Source organism: Vulpes vulpes, chromosome 14, assembly GCF_048418805.1.
Source record: "Vulpes vulpes isolate BD-2025 chromosome 14, VulVul3, whole genome shotgun sequence".
Taxonomy (NCBI): domain Eukaryota; kingdom Metazoa; phylum Chordata; class Mammalia; order Carnivora; family Canidae; genus Vulpes; species Vulpes vulpes.
The window spans coordinates 54395453-54414491 of NC_132793.1; positions in this window are offsets into that span (position 1 = coordinate 54395453).

Genomic DNA, 19039 nt, shown 5'->3' on the forward strand with positions numbered 1-19039 from the left:
AATTCATTTTATGAGGCAGCGTTATCCTTATACCAAAGCCAGATAAGGATACTACAAAAAATAAAAGCTACAGGCCAATATCCCAGGTGGATATCAATGTGAAAATCCTCAACAAAATATTAGCCATCCAATTTCAATAGTACATCAGAAGGACCATATACCATATCGAGTGGTATTTATTCCAGAGCTGCAAGGATGGTTCAACATTTGTGTATCAATAAACGTGATACATCATTTACAAAAGAGAAGATAACAATTATATAATAATCTGAACAGCTACAGAAAAACACTTGACAAAACACATTTTTGAGATTAAAAAACTTAGTGACTATAGAAGGAATATATAACAATGTATTAAATGCCATGTATGACAAGCCCACAGCTATCATCATATCAAGAGAAAACTCAGTTTTTCTGCTAAGATCAGTAATAAGACAAGGCTGCTCACTCTTACAACTTTTAAGCATAGTACCAGAAGTCCTAGCCAGAGCAAGTAATCAAGAAATAAAAGGCACCCAACTCAGAAAGAAGGAAATTATCTTTTTGAAGATGATGACATCTCTTATAGAAAACCCTAAAGATTCCACCAAAAACCAGTTAAGATTAATTCAGTCAAGTCACAAGATTTAAAAAACAAAACAAAACGAAAAAACAACCTCCAAAAAATCAGTTGTATGTCTACACACTAATAGTCAACTATCAAAAAGAGAAATTGTGAAAACAATTCCATTTATGATGGCTTTGCAATTAAAAATTAGAATGAATTTAAGATGAAAGATTTGTACACCGCAAACTATAAAATATTGATGAAAGAAACTGAAGGCGACACATATAAATGGAAATATAACCTGTGCTCAGCAATTAAAAAATATTGTCAAAATGTCCATAGTACCCAAAGTAATCCGCATTGACAATATAATCTCTATCACAAGTCCAATGTCATTTTTCACAGAAATAGAAAAAGAGCATCCTAAAATAGAAAAAAAAAAAAATGTGAAAAAAAAAAGTGGAATACCACCAGACCCTGAATAACCCAACGAAATCTTGGGAAAGAACATAGAGGAGGGCATCACACTTCCTGATCTCAAACTGTATTACAAAGGAAGAGTCATTAGAACATTATGATTAGATATAAAACAATACATATACAGATGGAACAGAATAGAGGGCCCCCAAATAAGCCTATTGCACATATGGGAAATTATTTTTTGACAAAGGAGCCAAGAATATACAGTGAGGAAAGGACAGTCTCTTCAGCCAATGGCACTGGGAAAACTGGACATCCATATGTGAAGAATGAAATCAGAGTTTTGTGTTATACTGTACGTGAAAATCAACTCAATAAAAATAAAAGAAGGCTTGAATGGAAGACCTGAAACCATAAAACCCGTCCAAGAAAACAGAGGGTGAGCTCTGTGACAATGGTCTTGGCAATGATTTCTTGGATGTGACAGCAAAGCCAAGTCAACAGAAATAAACAGGTAAAACTACATCAACCTCAAATGCTTCTGCAGCAGCAGGAGGTCATCAACTAAAGGCAACCTATCGAATATGAGAACGTACTTGCAAACCAATAAGAGATTACATACAATAAGGGATTAATATCCAAAAATTATAATAGACTCTTTCAATATTAAAAAAAATACCACAAGATAACTCAAAAAAAATGGGCAAAGGACCTAAATGGACCCATTTTCAAAGAAGAGATGCAGACGGCCAACAAGTACCTGAAAAGGTGCTTACCATGATTAATCATCAGAGAATGCAAATCAAAGCCACAGGAGATATCACTAAACCCTTATGAGGATCTCTGTTATCAAACTGTCTGGAGATTAACCAATGCTGGTGAGGACGTGGAGAAAAGGGAACCACTGCACACTCCTGGTGGGAGTGTGAGTTCTTACAGCCACTGTGAAAAACAGTATAGGGTTTCCTAAAGAAATTAAAAATAGAATTACCATATGATCCAGCAAGCCCTCTCTGGGCATATAGTCAAAGGAAGCCAACTCGGGCTATCTCTAAGAGATACCTGTGTTCCCACGTTCATTGCAGCCTCGTTCATAAGAGCCAAGGTATGGAAACCATCTGAGTGTCAGCCAAGAGATTAATGGATAGTGGAAGTGTGATACACACACATACACATACATAAACACATATACACAGAGGATTATTATGATCCTAAAAAAATAAGGAAAAAGTGTCATTGCCAATGACATGGGTGACCCTGAGGGGTGTTATGCCAACCAAAATAAACCAGACAGATAATGACCAACACCACACAGAGTCTCTTATACATCTGACCCTTGAATAACGTGCATTTTTTTTAACTGCAGATTCACTTATATGCAGATTTTTTTTGTAGTACAGTACTATAAACGTATTTTCTCTCCCTTATGATTTTAATAAAATTTTATCTTCTCTAGCTTGTTTACAGTATATTATATATAACATCCAAAATACATGTTAATCATCTGTTCATTTTATTAGTAAGGCTTCTGGTCAACCATAGGTCAACCGTTGTTAAGTTTTGGGGCATCTAAAATCATACGTGAAATTTCGACACTGCAAGGAGTTGGTGCCCCTAACCCCTGAACTGTTCAAGAGTCAACTGTATACAGAATCTAAGAAAATTTTAAACTTTAGAAATCATGAAGTGTGATTGCTGCCAGGAGCCTCATGGTGGTGGCAGTAGGGAGAGTCTGACAAAAGGATACAAAAATGTCAGCTCCAAGAACAATTAATTCTGAGGCTCTAATGTCTTTTATGGCAACTAGAGTCGATAATACTATATTCTATAGGAAATTTGCTAAGGGAGTAGAACTTCTGTATTCTCATCATAAAGAAAGTTAAGAAAAATTTTAAAAGATTAATATGAAGAGAAATTTTTCAAACCAAGGTCAGTGTGGGAAGCTACACTTTCTCATCAAGGAATAAAAGCGTAGGCACCTTCTTGTGACTTGTTAGCAACTGAAATAAGAAGAAAGAGGACCAAACCTAGTTCATTTCACAGAATGAGGCCTCTGTCCTTCTTCATTAACTGCCTCTTTTTCTCCTGTGAAACTCAAGCACTTTTTTCTAAATCACAAAGGAATAGAGTGAAAATGAGAAAGTAAACTTTGCTTTGGACATGTGCTTCTGTGCCATTAACCTTCTAGTTTTCCTAAACTGTGCTCATTCAGTATTACGGGCCTAACCTCCCCACCCCCCATCAAAGAAGGAGTTCACAAGCAAATGAAAATGGTTTCACTTCAACAAATCCCAACTTGAGCGTTCTCGAGAATGATTATAGAAGGTCCGAAGGCAATTTCAAGAAATGGTTAACATCGTACAAGTTAGATATATTCATGCAAGATTATTACTACCAAAGAAAAATACTTCTTAAAATGAAATTGTTTTAGAAGATGTGGAAACTTGTTTTTAAAAGATTTTTGTTTTAAAGAGATGGAGACAGAGCACACACATGAGTAGGAGGGAGGAACAGATGGAGAGGGACAAGCAGGATCCACACTGAGCGCAAGGCCTGCCGGACCCCAGCCCAGGACCCTAAGATCATGACCTAAGCCACAATCAAGCGTCCAAGACTTAACCAAGTGAGCCACCCAGGCACCCCAAGAAGTGGAAACTTAAAATATTTCTAAATAGACTATTGTACTGAAACAAGTTTTTTCCATTCTCACACTTTAAAGTTTATTCAAAATTTAATCACTGTAATCACAAAATGCCATGTTTCATTTAAACAGATGATTATATAGGTTAATAAATGAAATGGAAAAAAATCAAGAATTAGATACTTCCTAGATATACTTCCTAGAAAAAAAATGTCTATCTCTTATAAAATAGAAAAGAAGTTTATTTTTTTAAAGATTTTATTTATTTATTCATGACAGACAGAGAGAGAAGAGAGAGGGAGAGACACAGGCAGAGGGAGAGGGAGAGAAGCAGGCCCCATGTAGGGAGCCTGACATGGGACTCCATCCTGGTCTCCAAGATCAGGCCCTGGGCTGAAGGCAGTGCTAAACCACCGGGCTGCCCTAGAAAAGAAGTTTAATTGGGAAAAGGTTCTGCTGCATTTAATAGGAAAACAAAAAACAAAAAAACACTGCTTTTCAATCAAAACTCCCATCAGTTAAAAGAGAGCCCGTGTGTGCCAACTAAATATGTAAGCTCATTTCAGTCTTAAATTCCTAATGGCAGTAGTCAAGGACAGTTCCAATTTTAGCTGATTTCCAAACAATGCTATCAGACCAAAATTTCTGTCCCAGAAGTCTGGGGTTAGGTTATATTTCTTTTACCATGTATTCTTCTAAATTTGATAGGGAATTCAGAAAACAAAGGATTTTTAAGCCATTAGAAACAATGTCACATGTTCCAATATCACCCCTCTATACTCTAACGATGCCCTACTAATAACTGGGCAAGGGGGGGGCAGGTTTTTAGTATTTAATCAAAGCAAATAATCTAATAGATTATATGCTAATATAAGTATTGTAAGGAAAATTGCATCTGGCTCTCAACTATCTTCTTCAGATCCTTTCTTAACATAATTTATCTTCCAAATAATCATTAGGGACTCTTGCTGAGGGGCCCTGGGTGGCTCAGTCAGTTAAGCTTCTGCCTTAGGCCCAGGTCATGGTGCCAGGGTGCTGGGATCGAGGCCCAAGCCCCAGGTCTGGCTCCGGGCTCAGTGGGGAGCCTGCTTTCCTTCCTTTCCTTCCTTCCATTCCTTCCTTCCTTCCCTTCTCTCTCTCTCTCTCTCTCTCTCTCACTCTCTCTCTGCAGCAACCCCTGCTTGTGCCAGTCTCTCTCTCTCTCTGTCAAATAAATAATTATAATCTTAAAAAGAGAAAAAGTCTTGCTGAAATAAATTTTTTTCTCTCTTGGTTGCATATCATTTATCTATTTACTAAATCACTCTGTTAAGGTACATTTTAGGAGAGCTAGGATTCTAACCCAGATTTCTTTAATCTAAAACAGAAATCTTATGTATTGTGAGTGAAGATTTTTTTTCATGTAGAATAAAAATTGAGGCAAATAATTTAATTGGTAAATATATTAATTCCTCTCCCCATGTATCTAGCTTCTCAAAATGTTTTAGCAGTTTCTTACATGCAGACACTTCTAGAAATCTTAAGTTCCATTTTAATTTTAGATTCAAAATGAGAAACTTCATATAGATAAAATTGAATTATGGAAATAAAACATAGAATCCAAATTTAAGTACACTATGAAGGTAAAGCTAGATAAATGGACAAATTTTTATTTGGATTCTATAAGTTATGGGAAACCAAAGGAAGAGTGGTCTTTGTTTATGACATCAATATATCAAAAGCTTTTAACAATGCCAATTCAAAAATAATAAAATGTGGTCATACTTCATGTATAATGAAGATAAAGACTGATGACAAAAACTGGAGGGATTTTCAATATTTTTTCAGCTTCCAGATATAGATCAAAGACAGTGCTTAGGTCCTAAATTCTTTAATGATTACATACAATACTTGTCAAGACTTTTTAATTTTTTTTTTTTTGTAACCAGGGAATTACATAGAAAAGGAAGGTGGGCAAAGATTATATATACAGTCCATTTACAAATAATGAAAGCTTTCCTTCGATCTCAAATAGTAAGATCGGGAGCACCAGGGTTTCTTGAGATTGATGCCAGGATCACAAAGGTACTGTCAGGTTTAGGCAAGAAAGTCTCAGGAATTTAATTCCGGACACTACAGAAGTCTAACACAAGATAACACAATACAAACAAGAGAGGAAAAACCAAATGTGAATAGCCTTTAGTTGCATTAAGCTCTCTTATTAGGTTTTCTCAAAGTTGAGAAGTTTATAAGTTAGTTTTATCTTGCAGACCTTAAGTTAGTCATCTCTTCTAAAACAAGGATTTTTCAGAATACTTACACTATCATTTGTTTGTTAAATATGTGTACATACATCCTGACTGCTTCATGTTTTTATTAGAAAATTTACATATTAATGATTCAAACTTGAATAATAGACTGTAAAGAAAAAAAAACAAACTTCTCCCTCATTTTGCCATCCCCTAAACATACTCCAAATTAGAAACAACCATGTTGGAAATATCCATCTGTCAAAGAAAGGTGAGGCTGGATATTTTCCCCCCCATCACCCTTTATTATTTTTGTTTTTGTTTTAATGAGAGCATTTCAGATTTACTCTCTTAGCAACTTTTTTTTTTAAGATTTTATTTATTTATTCATGATAGACATAGAGAGAGGGAGAGGCAGAGACACAGGCAGAGGGAGAAGCAGGCTCCATGCAGGGAGCCCGATGTGGGACTGGATCCCTGGTCTCCAGGATCAGGCCCTGGACCAAAGGCAGGCGCTAAGCCGCTGCGCCACCCAGGGATCCCCACCCTTTATTATTTGGCAAAACAAGATGTTGATGGAGCTGTTCAATCAAAACTCAGTGGTGTAGACACTGAAAAGATCGTTTTGAGTTTGACATTCTCCTGTACGGTCATCTGGCAATACTCTCACCCCTAAGTCTGTATCTTTCCTTTCTCCTTTCTAATTTTTTTTAGGTTTTTATTTAAATTCTAGCTAGTTAATATACAGTGTAATATCAATTTCAGGTGTACAATACAATGACTCAACACTTCCATACATCACCCCGTGCTCATCACAGCAAGTGCCCTCCCTAATCCTGTCATCAGCCCATCTCCCAAAACCTCCTCCCCTCTGTAACCATCGGTTTATTCTCTAGAGTTAAGTGTTTATTTTTTGGTTTGCCTCTGTTTTCTTAACTTTACTCATTGGTTTTATTTCTTAAATATCACATATGAGTAAAATCATATGATATTTGTCTTTCACTGACTTGTTTCGCTTTGCATGATGCTCTCTAGCGCCATCCACATCGTTGCAAATGGCAAGATTTCATTCTTTTTGATGGCTGAGCAATATTTCAGTGTGTGTGCGTGTGTATCACATATACTGTATCTTCTTTATCCATTCATCTTCTTTTTAAAGGCATCGTAACATAATGTTTCAGAAAAGGCTTCATAAATGATTATTTTTTGTGTTTCTATCTTATATTAAATTTTAGAATTTACACAAAGTAATCGGTTCACTCATGAAGCAGTTTAAAAACTGCTCAATGCCATAGCAGGTCATATAAGTCTGCATGTGATCCAGGGCTTGACATATACTAGGTGTCCAATAAATTTACATTAAATGAATGAAGACTCCCTGCCAACACTGTACTGCTTATTTGTGTATGTGCTGCTGTTTGGTTTATTTGTTTTGATGTAGAGCATTTTTGCATCAGAAAACACAGCACCTAGGGTTGCTATCATTTTTTAAATGAAATGATATACAAAGGTTTAATGTGTTCCCACCTACTACAAAAAACTTTTCTCATCCCTGACATATCTTCCCAGAGTTCTTACAGGCTACCTAAAATTGCATTAAAGTCGTGGGACAAAGATAAATGAGGTTCCTGCTCGAGGTACTACAAGACCAATTAGTAGCATATAAAATATAAATATGATCATAAATACATTAAAATAGAGCCTTTAGGAGAAGTAGGTCAATGGCAAATGTTGGAAATGAATGAGATTTACAAGGTTAAATGCCCCAGAGGGCCATAAAATAATAATTTAGAAGAAAGTATAATATATTATTTTTAAATGATATTTTATAACAATTATCTCATCTACAAAAAGATGCCCTTCGAATCCTCAAGTTTCTAAATTAGGCTTAACATCTTTAATTTTCTCACACTAGTAAAATCCAATGCAACACTCAGCATTCTTCAGCCTCAGAAATTTACCTTGTTGGCAAAATGTGTAATGTACTACATTCCTTACGTCTCAAATTATTTTTTATGTATCCACTTATGTTTTTCCTCAGGGGGAAAAAAAGTGTATACTTTCTACTGAGTTATATTTTTCTTTTTTTTTAAGTATGCTCTATGAGGGGCTTAAACTTGCAAACTCGAGATCAAGAGTCTTACGCTCTACCCGCTGAGGCAGCCAAGCCACCTAGGTTACACTTTTTATGTGTATTATTATCCTAGTAGAATGTTTTCATTAACTCCCCTTTTCACACTTGTTTTAAATTTGTGTTTCTTCTCATTCTTACATCGAAAGTATAGTTCATACTTCATCTTCCCAATTCCTCATGTTACCACATCTTGGCGACCACAGGACTTAAACATTTCAATGCAGAGATGATGGCTTGTGATAAAATCAAGAATGAGAATTAAAAGTACTCACTCTCTCCGAGAAACATCCATCATCAGCTTCATAATAATCAAAGTGCTTCTTTCTACATTTAAGATTGAACCGATCCCTTTCAGCAACACTGTAGCATTGTAAGTGTATCAAAAGGTGAACTCAAAGTCTACTAGAACCTAATATAAAAAGATCTATGCTTTGTTCGATAAAAGCGGGGCCACAGTTACGGCTCTTCCTTGTTTAAGCGAGTGATACCTTTAGACTTCCTTTCCAGAATAACGCAAGTTTTAACTTCTTGAATAAATACTTAGGAAATGCAATGGCTGAGCACATGGTGAGTAAATGGTTAAATTCTTAAGAACCTTAATTGGATACAACCCTTCTCTATTCCATACTTGCCTCAACTGGAATGTTTCCATAACCTCCCAACAGCTCTATTTCTATCCTTGTCCTCCTATCGTCCACCAAAACCACAGCAGTGATTGCAGTACATGAACCATAATATGGCATTACTCTACTAAGGATATTTCAGTAAGTTGCCACCACCCTGGGATGCCTTGGTGGCTCAGGGGTTGAGTATCTGCCTTCGGCCCAAGGGCGTGATCCTGGAGTCCTGGGATCAAGTCCCACATCAGGCTCCCTGAATGGAGTCGGCTTCGCCTTCTGCCTGTGTCTCTCTGCCTTTCTCTGTGTGTCCTTTGTGGATAATAGATAAAATCTTAAAAAGAAAAAGCTTCCACCACCCTAACAATAAAACCTAACCTTTCCATCATAAGTCCTTGGTTATCTCTAAAAATTTACATGCAATTTTTTTTACAGCCATATTAACTGCTTTCTCTTCCCCAAACCAGTCAAGTGTGTCACAAATTAAGGACCCTAACTTGGTATTCCTTCTGCCTAAATGTACTCCCTTGAGTATTCTTTCTTTTCTCAAGTATTCTTATCGCTTATGTTTTCACTTCATCAAATTGCTTTTTAAATGTTATCTTTTAGTTTAGTCCAAACAACTCAATTTTAAGGATATACTTTTCAGTCATTGGCTATATGTTTATTTTATTTATAGCATTTACTGGTTTTTAACGTATTATAGAAGCATTCATTTATTTATCCCCTTCCACTGGCATTAGGATATAAATTTCAGGGGGTGAAGGATTTTTCCTTTATTCTTTGCCTGTATTCTTAGCTTTATTTCTTTATTTTTTTACAGTTTCTCTAGTACTTAGAATAATACTTGGTAAATAGGAGTTAAGACACTTGTTATGGTAACAAATAACAAATGAAACATCCTGTATTTTGGTCCACTTCCTTTTGAATCTCTACAGACTTCACTGAAGGAAGAAATATATACTGTAGGAAATATAGTTATACAGCCCAATCTAGTAACCTCAAAATATTTTTCTATCATTTTCTGCCTTATTTTATCATTTTCAAGCTTATATTTAATGAACAACAATTACAAATGTAGCTTTGCAACTGACTCAAATCTTTAGTCTTTGTTTCCTTTAGATGAAATTACCTAATAACTTTTAATTGTGATGAACCCAATATATTCCATTTTCCATAATCACCTCTGACTGGGTGAGCATTACTTCTGAAAATTATGCACTTGAATTAGGGTCCAGAACACTGAAGACTATTATGGTTAAAAGGACACTCAAAACTTCCCTGGAAATCTATCATGTTTGTTTGTTATTTCATATTTATTTTCTTTGGTACCAGCTGTTATCTTATAATTTAGACTGGCATCTACTTATTTGTTGACAAAACAGAAGCCATCAGACTGGAGAACTCTTATCTTCCCTTCACCATTTGGTAAAAATCTGTTAAATAAGTACATTGTCCTTTTAACAGTACAATTTCAAAAGAAGAAATGTCTGTAAAACTCTTAAAGCCAATATCTCTAATTGTCTACTGACTCCTCTCCTCCTTAATCTTTAAAAGTCCTTTCTTTCTCCATTTCTAATAGATTATCTCTATAAGTATAAAAACATATTATTTTTATCCTACAATAAAACTAAAAAAACCTAACTATTCCTATTTGCCTATAACACTATCAAATTCCTAACTCTGTTCTTCATAACCCCACTTCTTGAAACAATAGTGTGTACTGTCCCCTCTTCTCAATTCCCTGATTATTCTTAGACATCCTCCAATCTGGGTTATACCTGATTCAAACTGATCTGGCCAAAGCGACTAACGATTTCATGTTGTGTAATCCAGTCACCTTTTGCAACTTCACCTCATTATACATCTTGGCTGATTCTGATGACTCTTTATTTTGTTAAATATTTTCCTCCCTTTGCATCTGTGGTTGTACCAGATCTTAATATCCTCCCTGATAGTTGATCATCTCATCTCAGTTTTGAATGCCATCTCATACTTTACAGGACTAAATCCAAGTATGTATGCCCTCAGAAAGCACACGCACAAGCACATTCTCAAAAAGAGATGTAAACTCACACAGCTATGCACAACTCACATACACACTCCCATACACACATGTGCATCCCCATATAAACATACACTCATGTATAAACACTCATAATGCTGTAGATCCATATATACACAGATATTACCAAAAGGCAATCCTATAAATTATGGGTAACTCCACGCACACAGTCACTTACACATAGGCATTCCCTCACCTAAACTGGCAAACGCATTTTCCATGCATCACCCTTATACACTCAGATACACAAATGCACACACAGCCTCCCTACATACTAATATACATGTACATGCAAGTTTTACATGTGCACAGTCATGTACTCTCAAGCTTGCACCACACACACTTCTTTCAGACATGTAGGGTGCATGCTCAAAAAATGAAATCATGAAGGCACAGAGTAAAAACTCAATTTCAGGTTCTGGCTCATTTTCTGAAAGGTCTAAGACTACCTTTTCCTCACAACTGCATCCTAATTTCATCACCTAAATCTGTCAATTCCTCCTAAAAAGGAAGTCTAGAATTTCCCCCATGTATTCCCATTTTCTATGCCACTCACCTAGACATACCATTGTTTAAGTCCTAACATTTTTCAATTTTGCCCTATTTTCCCCTATCAATCCTGTACAATTTGAACTGTGTAACCATTTCAGAACACAATTCATATTATACAACTCTTAACATTTACATTCATTCAATGATTACTCATCACCTTTCATTTTCATTATTAAAATTAGCCTATATTGAATATATAATGCTAGCGAGGAAATGATAAGATAGGTATACTTATGTAACATTTTAAATGATTTAAAATGTATTTGATAAATCATATATATTTCAAGATAAAAAACAGCAATATACCTTTTCATTTATAATTCCATTTCAAAGGCACTACAACAAAATCTTATCAAATGCTATGAAAGAATCATGCACAAAAATACCTACTGTGGTAATAGAATAATGGAGCTATTCAAAACAACATAAAAATAACACCAAGGAAATAAAGTAGGAAGTATCCATTTAACAGAATATTATATACTCAAAGTATTTCAGAAGAGTATTTATATAATCAATGCTAGGTTGATAATATATGAAATTTTGATAATATATGATAGGTTGATAATATATGAAATTTTGAACTATAAACATATTAAGTGGGTTTAAATTTATATCTGGAATATAATCATAGCTCAAAAGAAAAACAAAAAAAATACACAAAAGCATTAACAGTGGTAATAGCTCAGTGATTCAATTATTTTAGCTTTCCTCCTCTTATTATCTGCATTTACCATTATGAGAATATATAAAGGAAAAACCATTTAACAAAAGAATCATTATCTTCCTCTTTTCTCTACTTGATGGCAAATGGAATAAAAGTAGCTCCAGCAATCTCTAGGTCATTAACCTTTTTGTAGTCTTTTTGTAAACTTCAGGTTGTTAATTTTTTTTTCTAGTCAGGAAAATTAATTTTAGATGCATTATTTATTTATTTCAAAGTGCCTTTTAAATATTGAAAGTATCTTTTATTTATTTATTTGAAAGTACTTTAATCAACATCCTGACTAGAATCAAAGTTCAAAATAGATGCTATTTGGATGATGGCATAATTAGGAGGGAGGCCTATTTCATAAACTAACTTCAAGGTGTCACTGGAAATATTAAATGGAAATATATGTATATATGACATCCAAATCCTAAGTGCACAATAGACTTAAGAATTTTGTCATCCTTCTACTGTTTCATCACAGAATACATTATAAGGAAATAACATTGTCACAGGTTAGGTTCCTTAGACACAGAATCTGAGGTTCTAAGACTTGGATACAAATCTAGAGTGAAGTTGTCTCAAAAATACTACCAGTCAGGGGCAGCCCCAGTGGTGCAGCGGTTTAGCGTCACCTGCAGCCCGGGTTGTGATCCTGGAGACCTGGGATCAAGTACCACATCAGGCTCCCTGCATGGAGCCTGCTTCTCCTTCTGCATGTCTCTGTCTCTCTCTCTCTGAATAAATAAAATCTTAAACAAACAAACAAACAAAAACCTACCACTCAGGTATAAGAAAAGCAGAACTGGGCAGGGAGCACTTTGCATGACAGTAGCCTAGGCTATCCTCAACATGGTTGTGGACCTGGCATAACTCTTCAGAGTTGTCCCCAATCAAGGGAAGGTCACTCACTCTTCCTAGTCCCTTGTTGACCTGTCACTGGATTCAGTTTACTTCTAAAAATGAGGTTGTGTAGCCTTGGTATAAGTAGCTCTTTTTAAGTAGGGCAATTACCAGAGTAGTACAAAGACTTAGCTACTAATACTCCTAACAAGTAGGAAAAAAAAAAAAAAGTGCTTCCATCTTCAAAGGGGTGGTAAAGGGTGATAAATAGAAATAGAGTACAACATGAATTCAAGCTTGTTAATTTTACTAGTCTCATAAAATTCCTGTGTCAAATCTAGTGATTTTTTTCTTCAGAAAATTCTCCTTTGGAGAGTACGACTTTGGTATGGAGAAGGCTCTAGGAATTATTCACAAGGATTACCTATCTTTTCTCTCTGATGGACTCGAGAGAGGACTTTCCTGGCACTTTACCTTGAGAATCTTCTGGTTCTTAGAGCCAAGACAGGACTCGATCCCAGGGCCTTGACATCATGACCTGAACCTAAACCAAGAGTCAGATGCTTAACCAACTGAGTGACTCAGATGCCCCATTATCACCGAATATTTTAAAACAATTGTTTTTTTTTTTTTAACTTTAGAGGATACAAAGCAACTTACAGAGTATTTGAAACGTAAAAATTCCTTTGTCATATCCCCAGATATTCTAAGTTAGGTAATAACAGGTAATAAGAAAACAAAGAATTTTAAACAACATTGTGCTTTTGGTGTGTATTTTTCTTATACTCAAAAACAATTGCTGGAAACAAAGATGGTGTGGTAGAAACTGGATGGAGGGAAAGTTGGAAAGTTCTAGAACTGCAGTAGCAACAAGCACATCCTCATGATTTTTAAATATATTCTCCAATAAAAGGAACCTGAATTCTTCGGAGAAATGGCTGTTTTAATGCAAGGGCAGTGAAAATTGAAGATGAGAATAGAGCATCATGTATTGTCAGAAAGTAAGGAGATACTAAATGTTGATGATTAAGATGATAATGACATGTTCAGAGAAATGGAGGTCAATCTGAAAGATTTCCCCATTTCCAAAATTGGAACAATTTAAGCAACAAAAAGAATAATATTGATTTCTAGTTTGGGTCCCAACATTTAAAAAGCCTAGAAACTCTCATTCTCATTCTTGTAAGGGGAAAAAGTTGAACACATTGAACATTATTTTTCCTGAAACCATCAGAGAACTGTGACTGCAGAACAGTCACCCCCAAATTTTAAGAGACAGCTTAAAACAGAGCCAAAGCTTATATCAGCCTGCAGATCTGAGAAAGTACAGAAGAACTAGTTGTAGCACTTATATGGTAACTTTTATAAATCGCTGGAGGCTGAGTGTGGACGAGACTGAAAGTAAAAATCTCTGGATGACAAAGTCTGGGGAGAGGTGACCAATTTTCAATGGTTTTAGCTCTAAGAACCAGCAGATTCTCAACGTAAAGTGCCAAGAAAGATCCTCTCTCGAGTCCATCAGAGGGAAAAGAAAGGTAATCCTTGTGAATAATTCCTAGAGCCCTCTCCATATCAAAGGCCTACTCTCCAAGGGATAATTTTCTAGAACCTTACCCCAACTGGAGAAGGGCATTCCTTCCACACCAGCATGCTTTATTTTCCTACCCCATCAAAAGGAGAAAAGAAGTAAGCTCTGCCACTGGAATAGCGCTTGTGATGAACTCAGCCCTACAGAGGTCCCCACTACAAAGACTTAAGTAGAAGATTATAGAATGGTCCCTATACCTAACAACTGAAAAACACATCAAAAGGGCTTCAGTATAGTGAGTTACAGCTGAATCAGCTATCAAATGTTCTCTTTGAGGAGAAAGACATCTACCAAGAAAAGAATCAGAAACAAGGAGTCTCAAAGAGGGATATAGATGGTTCCAACAACAATAGAATTCTCTATTTCTCCTTCCATCCATTTTTGAGCCTCATCATGCTTATTATTCCTGATAATTGTCCTTGTTCTGAAGCCTTTCTGTTAATGAACTACAAACAGGACCCAACTGCATGCTGTCTTTAGGGAACCTCCTATAAACAAAGAAATTAGGTGAAAGTAAATAATAGAAAAATGCATAACATCGTAACACCAAGCAAAAATAAGCTGGATAACCATATTAATTTTACCCAAAGAAAACATCAAAACAAGGGAAATAATTAGGAATAAAGAGAGTCATTAAATAACGAGAGTCAAAAACAGCAGGAGTCGAAACACTAATTGTGGGAGATGTCATAGACCTCTTTACATTATAAATAAGGAAGGCAGAAAAATCTGGACCGATACTGTTAACACAAATAGCATTTATCAATCAAATTAATATAAGTTGCATTCATATAATACTCCAACAACATCTGAATACACATTCTTCTCAAGCTGTCATGAAATATTCACCAACATGGACAACATTCTTGGGTATAAAACATTTTGAGAAATTTAAAAGAATAAAAATCATATAAAAATGTTCTCAGACATGAGAATTAAACTTGTGCTATAGTCTAAGTGTTTGTTTCCCTCCAAAATACATATGTTGAATTTTTAATCCTCCATGTGATGGTACTGGGAGGTGCTTAGGTCATGAAGATGGAGTACTCATGAATGGTATTAGTGCTCCTATAAAAGAGATACTATAGTGACCAACCTCCCACCATCTGAGTACACAACCGAAGGCATTGTCTATGAACAAGGAAGTGGATCCTCACCAGCCAGCACACCAAAACTGCCAGCACCAGGATCTTGGACTTCCCAGGCTCCAGAATTCTGAGAAATTAATTTATGTTGCTTATAAATTACTCAGCCTCTGGTATTTTGCTATGGAAGACCAAATGGAAAAGACAACTAGAAATCAATAATAGAAAGATAGCTAGAATATTCTTAAAAATGTGAATATTCAACAATATACTTCTAGACAACACATAGGTAAAACCTATTACAAATACTTAAAACTAAATAAAATTGAAAATATAACATATCTAAATTTGTAGGATGCAACAAATTAACTGTCAAGGAAAACATACAACATTCAACATATGTTAAAAAGAAGGAATATTTTATGCCAATGATTTAAATAACAGCCATAGGAAAATAGAGAAAGAAGAGCAGTACAAACCCAAAGCAAGCAAAAGAAAACATTAAAATTAATCACTAAAATTGAAAACAGGAGAATAACAGAAAATCCACAAAATCAAAAGCTAGTTATTTAAAAAGAACAATGAAATTAATAATTTCTAGTCATACTAGGGAAAAAAAGAGAACACAAATTCTAATATTAGAAATGAAATCATCACTACTTATGTCATGGACATTAGAGGAATAAAGAAAAAAATATAAACAAGTCTATGCTCCAAAAATTGATGACTTAGATGAAATAGGCCAATTTCTTAAAGATGAAAAACACAAAAATGCAAACAATGATAAATGGATAATTTGAATGCACCCATGTCTATTAACCTGAATCAACTGAATCAATATTAACTACCTTCCCCTCAAAAAACAGTAGGCCCAGATGGTTTCAGGGTGAACTCTACCAAAAATTTAAGGGAGAAATTATCATAATTCCAGAATATTTTGGTTAACTTTTCATAGATCTTTCTTAGAATAAAATGACGTGATTGAGCTGTGTATCATTTGAAGTTTACTTGTTTCCAAGAGAATGTGTTTTATAGCAACAGTTTAGCTTAAAAAAATATCATTAGCAATTTACAATAACATATTTTCATTTTGGAACAACTTACATCAAAATGGAAACAGAGAGAAGCAGTATTTTAGCCCCTTCTCCAAATGCAGGGGTGGGGGGAATGGCGTGGGGTTATAATCAAAACTATTCTGTATTTGGTTTAGTGTAGAAATAACATATCATGAACATTTAGATATTTCCTGTTAAGTCATAAATTATTGAGTTTCTCTAAGTTTCATTGGTATGATAGCAACCAATCAATTCTTCCTAAGAAATAATTATGGTCGATTTTGACTACTGTATTTTAAACCTGTATTTTAATTTTCTTGACAAATTTTGTCATCATGGTAGCAGATTAATGCCCACCAACCATTGAAAAATTGGAGTTCTCAGTAAGGGTCAAGTTTGGGGACTATACCATATAGCAACTCTGCCCCATTATTAACTCCACTAGAGTGGACTGAAACATCAGAAGTCTAAGAAAAACAGCAACAACAACAAACTTCAATAATGTAATCTACAATGACGCTTCAAACCGTAGACCAATATTAATAATTACATTTTACTGGAATTTAAGGCTAAAATAAGTTCCTTTTGAGCAAAATTATATGAAGGACTAAGGACTGTTATTGATTCTAAATAAGGAGTGCCAAGTTATGCCAATAGCAGGCAAATTGCTAACAAGAAGATAGGCATAGTGTAGTTGTGTGTGAATATATGTGTGTGTGTATGTAGAGAGAGAGAATTTTTGTACCATTCTACCAAATATTTCATTCCTGACTTACAGATCCTGTACTAATTCAAATGCAATTACTTAGTCTAAACAGATTTATCAAGATTGTCTTCAAGTCTTGGAAACATTCTGGTGATGGTAATGTATAACAAAAATAATTTTCAATGAAAATCTTCTAAAGAGAATTTTCCTTGGATCATCTATACATGCCAGCTGATTTATATATTGTGCATTCGTTAACTCCCATCACAAACTTCCATTGTCCTTTAATATTATTTTTTAATTTAAATTTTAGGTAGTTAATATAGAACAGAATATTGGTTTTTGGAATAGAATGCAATGATTCATCACTTACATACGACACCCACTGCTGATCAAAACAAGTGCCCTCCCTTCATACTCCTCAGCCATCTAGTCCATCCACCTCTTTCAACCTGTTTGTTCTATACAGTTAAGAGTCTTACAGTTTTCCCTATTTTTAAATCTTTTTCTCCCTTCCTATATGTTCATGTTTTTTTAATTCCACATATGAGTCAAATCATATAGTATTCGTCTTCCTTTGGCTGACTTATTTCACTTAGCCTAATACCCTCTAGCTCCAGTCATGTCACTACAAATGGCAAGAGTTCACTTTTTGATGCAAAGTAAATTCCATTGTATATGTGTGTATAAATGGATATATAAAAATATATATCTATATCTATATATAGATAGATAAAATAACCCAGTTAAGAAATGGGCAGAAGACATGAATAGATACTTTTCCAAAAAACACATTAGGTGGCCAACAGACACATAAAAAGATGCTCAACATAATTTGGCATCAGGGAAATACAAATCAAAACCACAAGGAGATACCACCTCATATAAATCTATCTATATATAAATATATAGATATAAATATCTATATCTATCTACTTTATCCATTCACCAGTCAATGGACCTATGGGCTCTCTCCATTATTTGGCTGTTCATGCTGCTATAAACATTGGGGTGCTTGTATTGCTTCAAATCTGTATTTTTGTATCCTTTTTTTTATTATTTTTATTTTTATTTATTTATGATAGTCACAGAGAGAGAGAGAGAGAGGCAGAGACATAGGCAGAGGGAGAAGCAGGCTCCATGCACCGGGAGCCTGATGTGGGATTCGATCCCGGGTCTCCAGGATCGCGCCCTGGGCCAAAGACAAGCGCCAAACCGCTGCGCCACCCAGGGATCCCATGCGCCACCCAGGGATCCCTGTATTTTTGTATCCTTTAGGTGAATACCTAGTAGTACAATTGCTGGATCGTAGGGTAGTTCTATTTTTAACATTTTGAGAAACCTCTAGAGTGGCCACACCAGTTTGCATTCCAATCAAAAGGGCAGGAAGATTCCCCTTTCTCCACATCCTAACACCTGTGGTTTCTAGTGTTGTTAATTTTAACATCCTAATTGTTGTGAGATAATATCCCCTTGTGGTTTTGATTTGTGTTTCCCTGATGCCGAATGATGTTGAGCATCTTGTCATAGGTCTGTTGGCCACCTGGATGTCTTTTTTTGGAAAAGTATCTGTTCGCGTCTTCTGCCCATTTCTTAACTGGGTTATTTGTTTTTTGGGTATTGAGTTTGAGAAGTTCTTCATAGATTTTGGATACTAACCCTTTATTAAGTGGATCTACAACTATAGGTCACCTAATTTTCAACAAAGCAGGAAAGAAAATCCAATGGGAAAAAGTCTCTTCAACAAATGGTGTTGGGAAAACGGGACAGCAACATGCAGAAGAATGAAATGGGACCACTTTCTAACACCGTACACAAAAATAAATTCAAAACGGATTGAAGACCTTAA